Source organism: Podarcis pityusensis (assembly GCF_964106645.2).
Source record: "Podarcis pityusensis genome assembly, chromosome: 6".
NCBI lineage: Eukaryota > Metazoa > Chordata > Lepidosauria > Squamata > Lacertidae > Podarcis > Podarcis pityusensis.
The window spans coordinates 30,152,110-30,161,245 of NC_138030.1; positions in this window are offsets into that span (position 1 = coordinate 30,152,110).

Sequence of the window (9,136 nt, forward strand, 5' to 3'; positions counted from 1 at the left end):
AATTGCAGAGCCTGGTGTAGGAAAAAAAGAGGACATGACAGAGGTGCATGGAATTATGCATGGTGTGCAGATAGTGGATAGAGGAATTTTTAGGCCTTCTCCTCTCATAATGCTAGAATCTGGGGTCTCCCAATAGAGCCAAATGTTGAAAGATTTACAGCTGACAAAAGGAAGAACAGCACACAGCTAAAGTATGGAACTGGGTCCCACAAAATGTAGTAATGGCCACCAACTTGGATGACTTAAAAAGACTGGACAATTAAATGGAGGATAAGACTGTTAGTGGTTACTAGCCATCATGACTATGTACTATCTCCATTATCAGAGGTAATATGCCTCTGAATACCAGTCACTGGGAAGTAAAACTGAGGAAAATGCTGTTGTGCTCATGTCCTGCTTGTGGTCTTCACATAGGCATCTGGTTAGCTACTGTGAGAACAGGATGCTGGGCCAGATGGACCTTTCATCTTATACAGCAGGAATCTTGTGTTCTTAACTCTTCTCTCCTACACACACACACACACACACACACACACACACACACACATACACCAGACAGAGTCCAGTAAAGTCTGAGGATGTTTAATGGCCATAGCTTGTTTAGTGTTTGTTGGGAGGGAAATGGAAAATTATGGTGTGGAACTGTGGATGAAGGTATGGTTGACAGGTTGGAATCCTAAACAGGAGCACTCTACACTGCAACATTTTGCTGCAAGTCCCACTTTTAAAATAATATTGTCAACCACAATTGTTTCACATACATTTCAGCGACCAATGGTTCTCTGCTCTAAAAAAGCAGAGACAACCTGGGTCCAGCAGCTAAGGCACCCAGTATGCCAGCATGCAGGCTTAAGTGGACTTTAGCCCAGTTCCACTAGCTCAGGTCTCCATTTTATACTTAATTCCAATACATTTGGGGAGCTTTGAGAGATAGAAAGGATTTATGCTCCAACCTGACCTCAGCAATTGCAGAACCTCTGCACAGCTTGCAGATCAATAAGATCAGCCCACACCTCACACAATATTTCCTTTCTGTGCTAGCAGATGGGAATTCACTTCAAAGGCAGAGAGGTTAGGCAAAACACTCCGCCTTCAGCAGAGATCATCATGGCTTCAGAGGTCGTATACAGCTGTATACTGCTCAACACAGCTCTCTGTCAATCGGCAGTAGTAATCAAGGGCAGGCAGAAGCAAACCAAGAAAGGGGATTGGCTGATATAATGCAGCCCGCCCCCTGATATTCAGCAACTTGGTAAAATATTATTCAACTCTCTGTTGTGTCTGCTTTGCATTGTTGTCTTTTAAGTGAAAAAAGCAGCCAGCAATGGCTTTGCATTATATGTTCCAAGAGGAAGAAAGGATCACTGTGTTGCTTGTTCCTATCTCAGACCCTTTGTTTTGGCAGGCAGACGGCTGTGTACTCCCCAGTACTTATCACAGAAATGAGACGTAGTCAACATTTTCCTCTGCAGCTTCATCTGAAATTTCCTTAGGGCACAGTTGCATGGAAGGCTCTGTTCCTTCCAGTTCTGTACTTTCATAGCAGGTATGATGCAGACTAAGGCATGCTGCAGTTTTCTACATCTGTCATGCAGATGTGGAGAGCAGGGATCAAAGCAGAAGAACAGAAGAAGAGGCCTCCCTGCTGGATTAGACCAAAGGCCAATCCTGTTCAGCATCCAGCTTCCCACAGTGGCTGACCAGATGCTGGTGGGAAGCCCACAAGAAGGACATGACTTGCTCCTGCTGTTGTTGCTCCTGTGACTGGCATACAGAGACATGTATGATCCCAGAGGTAAGTTATAGCCATAAGGACTATCAGCCATTGATGAGAATATGCAATCCCAGAAGAATGTCCCTTTGCAATCACACCCTTACATTAATGGTAATTACACATGGGACAGGGGAGGGGAATTTGTTCACATTTAAAAGCAAGGTTACCTAATCCACACTTTATGAAACAATATGTAAAGCAAAGCCCAGCCATCTGGAATTTGCACTTCTACAAGATGTGGCAAACTGTGAGTTCTTCAGCCAAGTAATGTGAACAAAGATGCATATAACAGTGAGGGGGGAAATGCAAAAATGCATTATATTAGGTGCAGTTGCTTTTCAAAAATGTGTATATTAAGAAAAATTGTGTACAAAAATGTCTATATTAGGAGAAATTTGCCCAAAACTCTTGATTAATTTTCTTGAGGGTTTTTTTAATTGTAAACTGATGTGGAAATGTGGAGAACAGAACTTAAAATTGGAAAAATCGGAAACTGAAAGAAACTGAAATTGGCAGAGTCTCCTATTCCTAGGAAGTCAGCTCTCGAACACGAGGAATTAGGAACCTGTGTACTAGCAGTGCCACAGAGAAGGGATCTAATATGAACGAACCAAATCTAACAAAATACAAATTTGGCCTCTCACCAAATACAAATGATGTAACCACATTTTTCCTATTTGGACCTAGCCATGGTATGATGTAGTTGGCCACTCTTGAATAGTCCTCAAACAACAAAGTTCACTCCCACTCATTTGTGGGACTGCCACCCAGGCCAAGTGGCAGGGAACATATGACATTCCAAGTAGCCTGCTGGATTACGCCAATGATCCATCCAGTCCAGCATCCTCCTCTCACAGTGGCCAACCAGAAGCCTATGGGAAAGCTGCAAGCAGGATCCGAGCACAAGAGCACTCTGCCCTCCGGTGGTTTCCAGGAACTGGTACCCAGAAGTATTACTGCTTCCAGCTGTGGAGGCAGAGCACAGCCATCATGGCTAGTAGCCATCTAGATAGCTTTATCTTCCATTAATTTTTCCAATCTGCTTTTAAAGCCATCTATGTTGGTAGCCATCAAAGCCTCCATAGTTTAACTGTGGACCGCCAAGAATCCAAGAAGCAAATCCACTGCTCAAAGAACTGAAAATGTGTTGACTGGTAGCATCAGTAGTTAGAAACCAGGGCCATTTTATTTATTCATTTTGAAATATTTATATACCACTTTATATTTTTAAAAGTATCCAAAGTGGTGAGCAAGAGAAAATAATAAAACACAACAAAGACAATTAATATGAAACATTAAAACAGCAATACATAAATAATCCAATGTGGGCAACAAACAAAATTTGTCCAACGAATCCATAGATTCAGAAAACTTATTCAATCTCATCCCGAGATCTAAAAACTCCTTCTCATCTACATCCAGGAGCACCATTAACTGCACAGACCCAGGTGAATCAGGTAGCAAAGCAACTCTGAACTCCTATTCAAAGAAACTGTCATCTCTGCATGCACAACAGCTGTCTCCAGTGTAACACCTCAGCTTCACCGCAGCTTATGTTTTCAAATCAGATGGAAATTGGTTTGAGAGAAACCCCATCAAGCAGCAGCATTTCTCAAGAAACTACAGGATAAGTAAGGGCTGAGGCTAACATTATATATACCTGGCTCCAAACACCAGCAGTGGGAGCACACTGGAGCCCAAGTAAATAGTAATGTGTCCACAGCTTCAGAAAAGAAAGAATCTGGTAAGGGTCCTGCATGGATTATTTTGAAGGGAAAATATGTCATTTTTAATATATGGGCACCCTTCATAACTGATCCTGCATACATACATTTTGTACGTAGAAATTGGTTCCTGAGTAACAAATGCATCTATGAAGTGGTCCTTCATATTGTATTCTTCTTAGTCCTGATTCTGCCATATGAATTCTGTAGGGCATTTTCTACTCCAGATTTAGGATGCAATTCTAACTCCACTTAGCTGGGAGTAAGTCTCATTAAATTTTATAGAACTTACTACTGCACAGACATCCTTGGCTCAATATAGTTGGCATAATTGCTCTATATGCAAGGATATGTATAGCATCAGGTTTAGGTCAACTCATCATCTGATCCAATACTACCTAACATTTCTCCTGGCAAGGGAGAGAATATGGAGTCTGGAAATCTGTATCCTTTCCCCATATGAACATATAAGGGGCTCCAGATAAACCAGCATTAATAAATGGAAGTGAATTTGGGAGTCCTAAAAAAGGAATCTCATTTTCATTGCCATATGGTTGGCATATCCCCACTCTTCCCTTGGCCTTGCCTAACATCCTATAATTGTCTATTTGAATCCCATTTAAACACCTACTGGGACCTATCCAAAGAAGCGTCAGTGATGAGCTGGAGATGCTGGGAAGATTTATAGATGCTTGAGTAGCCAAGAGAGGAAGTCAGCATTCAGATGAAAAAGAAGGGGAGGAATGGTCTTGCACAGACCATTTAACAGATCCAAAATCTATAAAAAATTCCACTGAGAGCTGGTTAGAGCTTGATCATGCTTGAACGGCACCCTGGCTGCAGTGGCGGGGGGAGGAGGAAGCTGTTGCCCCTGGAGAAACTGAGGAACTGCTGCTAGTATATCATTGCAGTTGTTATATCTGCAAGAAGAGCCGCTCCAAGCAGTATGATTCAATAAACAGGGATTCAACACTAGCGGGCAGCTTTCTGGGGATTCTGATGAAAAGCTGTGAACTTAAGTACCTCTGCTGAGCTGCTGGAGGTTTGGTAACTATCCAGTCTGTCTGCTGCTGGGCCAGACTTGCTTATGTTTGCAGCAGCTGCTGATGGTACCCTAAGGCAGCAATGAGACAGACACACACACAGCACTCACTGGTTAGCTACTCCCACTATCTACATCATCTTCATTTCATTCAGTCTCTCCTCCCAGGCTGATGGCTGATAAGCTTTCACACATTAACAGTAAAAGTGAATGCTGTTAATAGAGGATAGAAAACAAAAAGTAAGATATATTCTGGCAAGCGCTGGCTTTGCATTCACAGTGCAAGCAGTTTTAAGCAACTGCTTATTTACAACTACAATCCTATGCATGGCCATTTAGAAGCAAGTCCCAATGAGTTCATTAGGGTTTACCTACTCCCAGGGAAGGGACGCGGGTGGCGCTGTGGGTAAAACCTCAGCGCCTAGGGCTTGCCGATCGCATGGTCGGCGGTTCAAATCCCCGCGACGGGGTGAGCTCCCGTCGTTTGGTCCCAGCTCCTGCCCACCTAGCAGTTCGAAAGCACCCCTAAGTGCAAGTAGATAAATACGGTAGGTACCGCTTTATAGTGGGAAGGTAAACGGCGTTTCCGTGTGCTGCGCTGGTGCTGGCTCGCCAGAGCAGCTTCGTCATGCTGGCCACGTGACCCGGAAGTGTCTCCGGATAGCGCTGGCCCCCGGCCTCTTAAGTGAGATGGGCGCACAACCCTAGAGTCGGACACGACTGGCCTGTACGGGCAGGGGTACCTTTACCTTTACCTTACTCCCAGGGAAGTGAGTCTAGGATTCTTTGGTTCTGTAGAGTCCAAACCTAATTAGTGTTTATGAGGTCATGTGCTTAACAGCTCTAGTGTGGTGCTGCTGAGAAGTAGTAGAGTGGAAGATGGAGGATGGGACCCTAAATAGATGTATAGTCTGTAAATAACTTCTGAAGGGCCAAGTGCTGCATTATGCTGCCCTAACAGAAACCTCTGGTCCTATTTGCCATTCGTAAGTGGCTAAGCATCTTTGTAAAGACTTGGGGTCAAAGGAATACTAAACTGATGTTGAGAGAACAAGGGCTGGAATTCACACAGAAACAAATATAAACACAAAAATATACCCAAACCCGCATCAATGCCTGTATGTATTAATAAGCATGCACATAAGCTAGGGTTGCCATATTTCAAACAGTGAAAATCCAGACAGAAAAGTTGTTGAGCTTTGGAACAACCTATAGTAAGTGTTCCTAAGGCACTAGAAGAAATTAAAAGGTTTGGAGAAGTGGCAGGCTTTAAAATAAACACAGAGAAGACTAAAATGTTGGTTGAAAACATGGACGACCAGTCAAAAAAGGCTTTAGAAATGGCGAGTGGCTTAAAAATGTTTGGTCCCTGGCCCCAAGGTTTCCCAGTCTTCATCTAGATTAGGGGTCAGCAAGGTTTATCTTGCCTGGGCTGTCCCTGTCCCGCGGAGATTCCTCTGTGGGCCAGATTGCGGCCACAAGCGCCCGTGATTTTCGGCATCTGCACGTGCGCAATTTTCAGCACCACGGAAGTGAGTCTCTGTGCCATGCTGCACCAGTTTAGCGCTGCACACGAGTGGCCAGCTCAGCTTTGGGGGTGGCTCGTGGGCCGGTCAAACGACCTCCACAGGCCGCTTCTGGCCCATGGGCCTTAGGTTGTTGACCCCTGATTTGGATCCATCCAATTCTGACTTCAGGACATGCTTTGGGAACCTAAACTGCATTGGTCAAACTAAGAGACAATTGTCACCTTTTAAAAACGCTTGAACATCCCAGCAGTATTTGGTACCACTGATTGTAGCCTGTCTGTTGGGACTGGAGACACTGTGTTATAGTGATTCCACTCCTATCCACCAGGCAGGTTCTAGCAAGTGTGCTGGGGATTGCTGCTACCCTGCATGGGACGTATCCTGCAACATTCCATCTTGTCTGCCATGCAGTCGACATGAGACCACAGGAAGAGTTGTAAGAAGATATGGAATTTTGTGTCACCAGCAGGGAGGGCAGATTACACAAAATTATATGTTTCCTTTTCCTTACAATTTAATAAAATCTCAACTTTGTACAGTGGTACCTCTACTTACGGACGTGATCCGTTCTGGGGTGCCGTTCACACCCTGAAAAGTCCATAAGTAGAGTGCCGCTTCTGCGTGTGACGCAATAGAGCACTCCTGCACATGCGTGAAGTGCGCAGAACGCTTCTGTGCATGCGGCGAAACCCGGAGGTATACACTTCCGAGTTTGCCGCGTTCACAACCCGAAAATCCGCAACATGAACCTAACGCAACTAGAGGTATGACTGTAATGGGCAGGACGAAGACAAAACCCCCGAAGCTAGTACCAGTCCTACTGAGAGGCATAATGAATTGGCCACCCAATGCTGCTGTTTGGAGTCTCCTAAAAATCTGGAGGGTCACAGGTTAGCCCCCCTTGCCGTAAGGTATTGCAACAGCTAGTAGTTAGTGTTGTAGCCAAACTGAAAGTACTGGTTTTGATCCTTGAAGCTCCAAATCATCTGGGTGCATTGTAGCCAAAGAAGAGCCTCATTCTCTATGCCCCTCCCCCTCCCCCACTGCCTTTAGATTACCAAGGGAGTCTTTGCTTGGAGGACCCTTGCCACTCAAAGTTTGGCAAGAAGCTATATGGAGCAGGGACTTCTCAGTGGTGGTGTCTTTGCTGTGCAACTCCCTACATAGGGAGGTCCATTTGGCTGACTCCCTTTTATCTTTCAGAAATTGTGCCCCATATGTTGTTGTTCTTTGTCAGAAAAGCTACTGCATATGGTGAGATTGAGCCAATTTTTGCTGTCGCTTGTTGGGGTCTCTTTTGTATGTGTGTGTTATTATTGTTACATTTTCATGTTTTCATTTTAGATATATTATTATTTGTATTTGGAAACCAATGCATGAATCCCTTGGGTTAGTCAGCAGGGTATTAAACATCGGAAATACATCTCTTTTCTTTCCCACTGCCCCCAGCCCTCCATTACACTTTAGTTTATTATGAAGAGATAAAAACAGAACTGGAAGCGGCAGCCTGCAATCCTATTATTGCCCCCATAGTGACACTCTAACTTGGGTACACTAAATCCTTTTCTCCTACCCCAGGATGCTTATTACTAGGCTGGCCTGCTTCTCCGCATAAGAGCTATTGCCATGGAAACCATCAGAGGCTCAAGGGTGCCTGGCTAAGGCAATAAATGATTTAACTATTGCGCTGTGTGATGCTGGCAATGGCAAAGAACATTCTATGCAGGAGGGTTGTTGAAGGGACTTGCCTTACAGAGCCTTCCCTGATGGCCTTTCAGGTTCCTTGGTAGCATGAGATATGATTCAGTGATGCCGTGCTATACCTACACGAGGGATTTGCTGCAGCCCACCATTGGACACCAATCCCAAATTTAGGGTGACCATGTGTCCCATTTTACAGACCGTCATATTGACAGGTTGTTGAGTCCCAGTCCAGTTTAAAGAAGGGAGAGCAAAGGGGGCCCTAAAGCTGCCCCTTAACAGTTAGCAGCTGGATAGCAGACTGGGCAGGTGCCCAGGTCACCTGGTCACAGTCTACCCCACTGTAGTGAGATGTATTGTATTTCTGTTTAAATCATAGCAATCATTTCTAAATGCGCATCTATACATATGAATGAGCAAATTTCATGCTAATGTTGGCCCTCTTTCAGATCATGCATTTCTTTGTTTTTGGTGATTTGGCTACCCTTCCTCAATTGCAAATACTCAGCCTCTTTACCAGGCATGGGCACCACCAGCAGGAAAATCTAGCACTTACATGGAAACTCCATGAAATACAAGAGATCCACATGGAAACTGCTTTGGGGACCACAACGGCCACACTTTCACACAGAGTGCTTCCATATGACAATCATAGCACACATCCCCCACCTCAACCAGTGGCGTAGCGTGGGGGTGCAGGGGGGCCGGCCGCACCGGGCGCAACATCTGGGGGGGGGCGCTCGCACTCACAGCTCTCTCCCCCTACTGGGTTAGGGGGCGCAAATTACTTGCCTTGCCCCGGGTGCTGACAACCCACGCTACGCCACTGACCTCAACACAAACATAAGAAGAAGAGAAGAAGAGTTTGGATTTGATATCCTGCCTTTCACTCCCTTTAAGGAGTCTCAAAGAGGCTAACATTCTCCTTTCCCTTCCTCCCCCACAACAAACACTCTGTGAGGTGAGTGAGGCTGAGAGACTTCAAAGAAGTATGACTGGCCCAAGGTCACCCAGCAGCTGCATGTGGAGGAGCGGAGACGCGAACCCGGTTCCCCAGATTACGAGACTACCGCTCTTAACCACTACACCACACTGGCTACACCACACTACACCACACACAGAATGATACTCAAAAGTGCACCCTTGGTTTGGACCCACAGCGTGCCCTTAATTTTTTAAACTGTGCCTATCCAGTGAAAAACAGTCTGGACAATGGTTTCTCCATCAAGGTTGTGTATATGTTTTGTGCATGATCACCAATTTTGCAGTTTTTATAGACTGTGGGGCTGGGGCTGAACAGCTGGATCTCACTCATCCCATGATGCTAGCAGTTGGCCATTGTCAGGCAGCAGTGACAAAGGTCTCT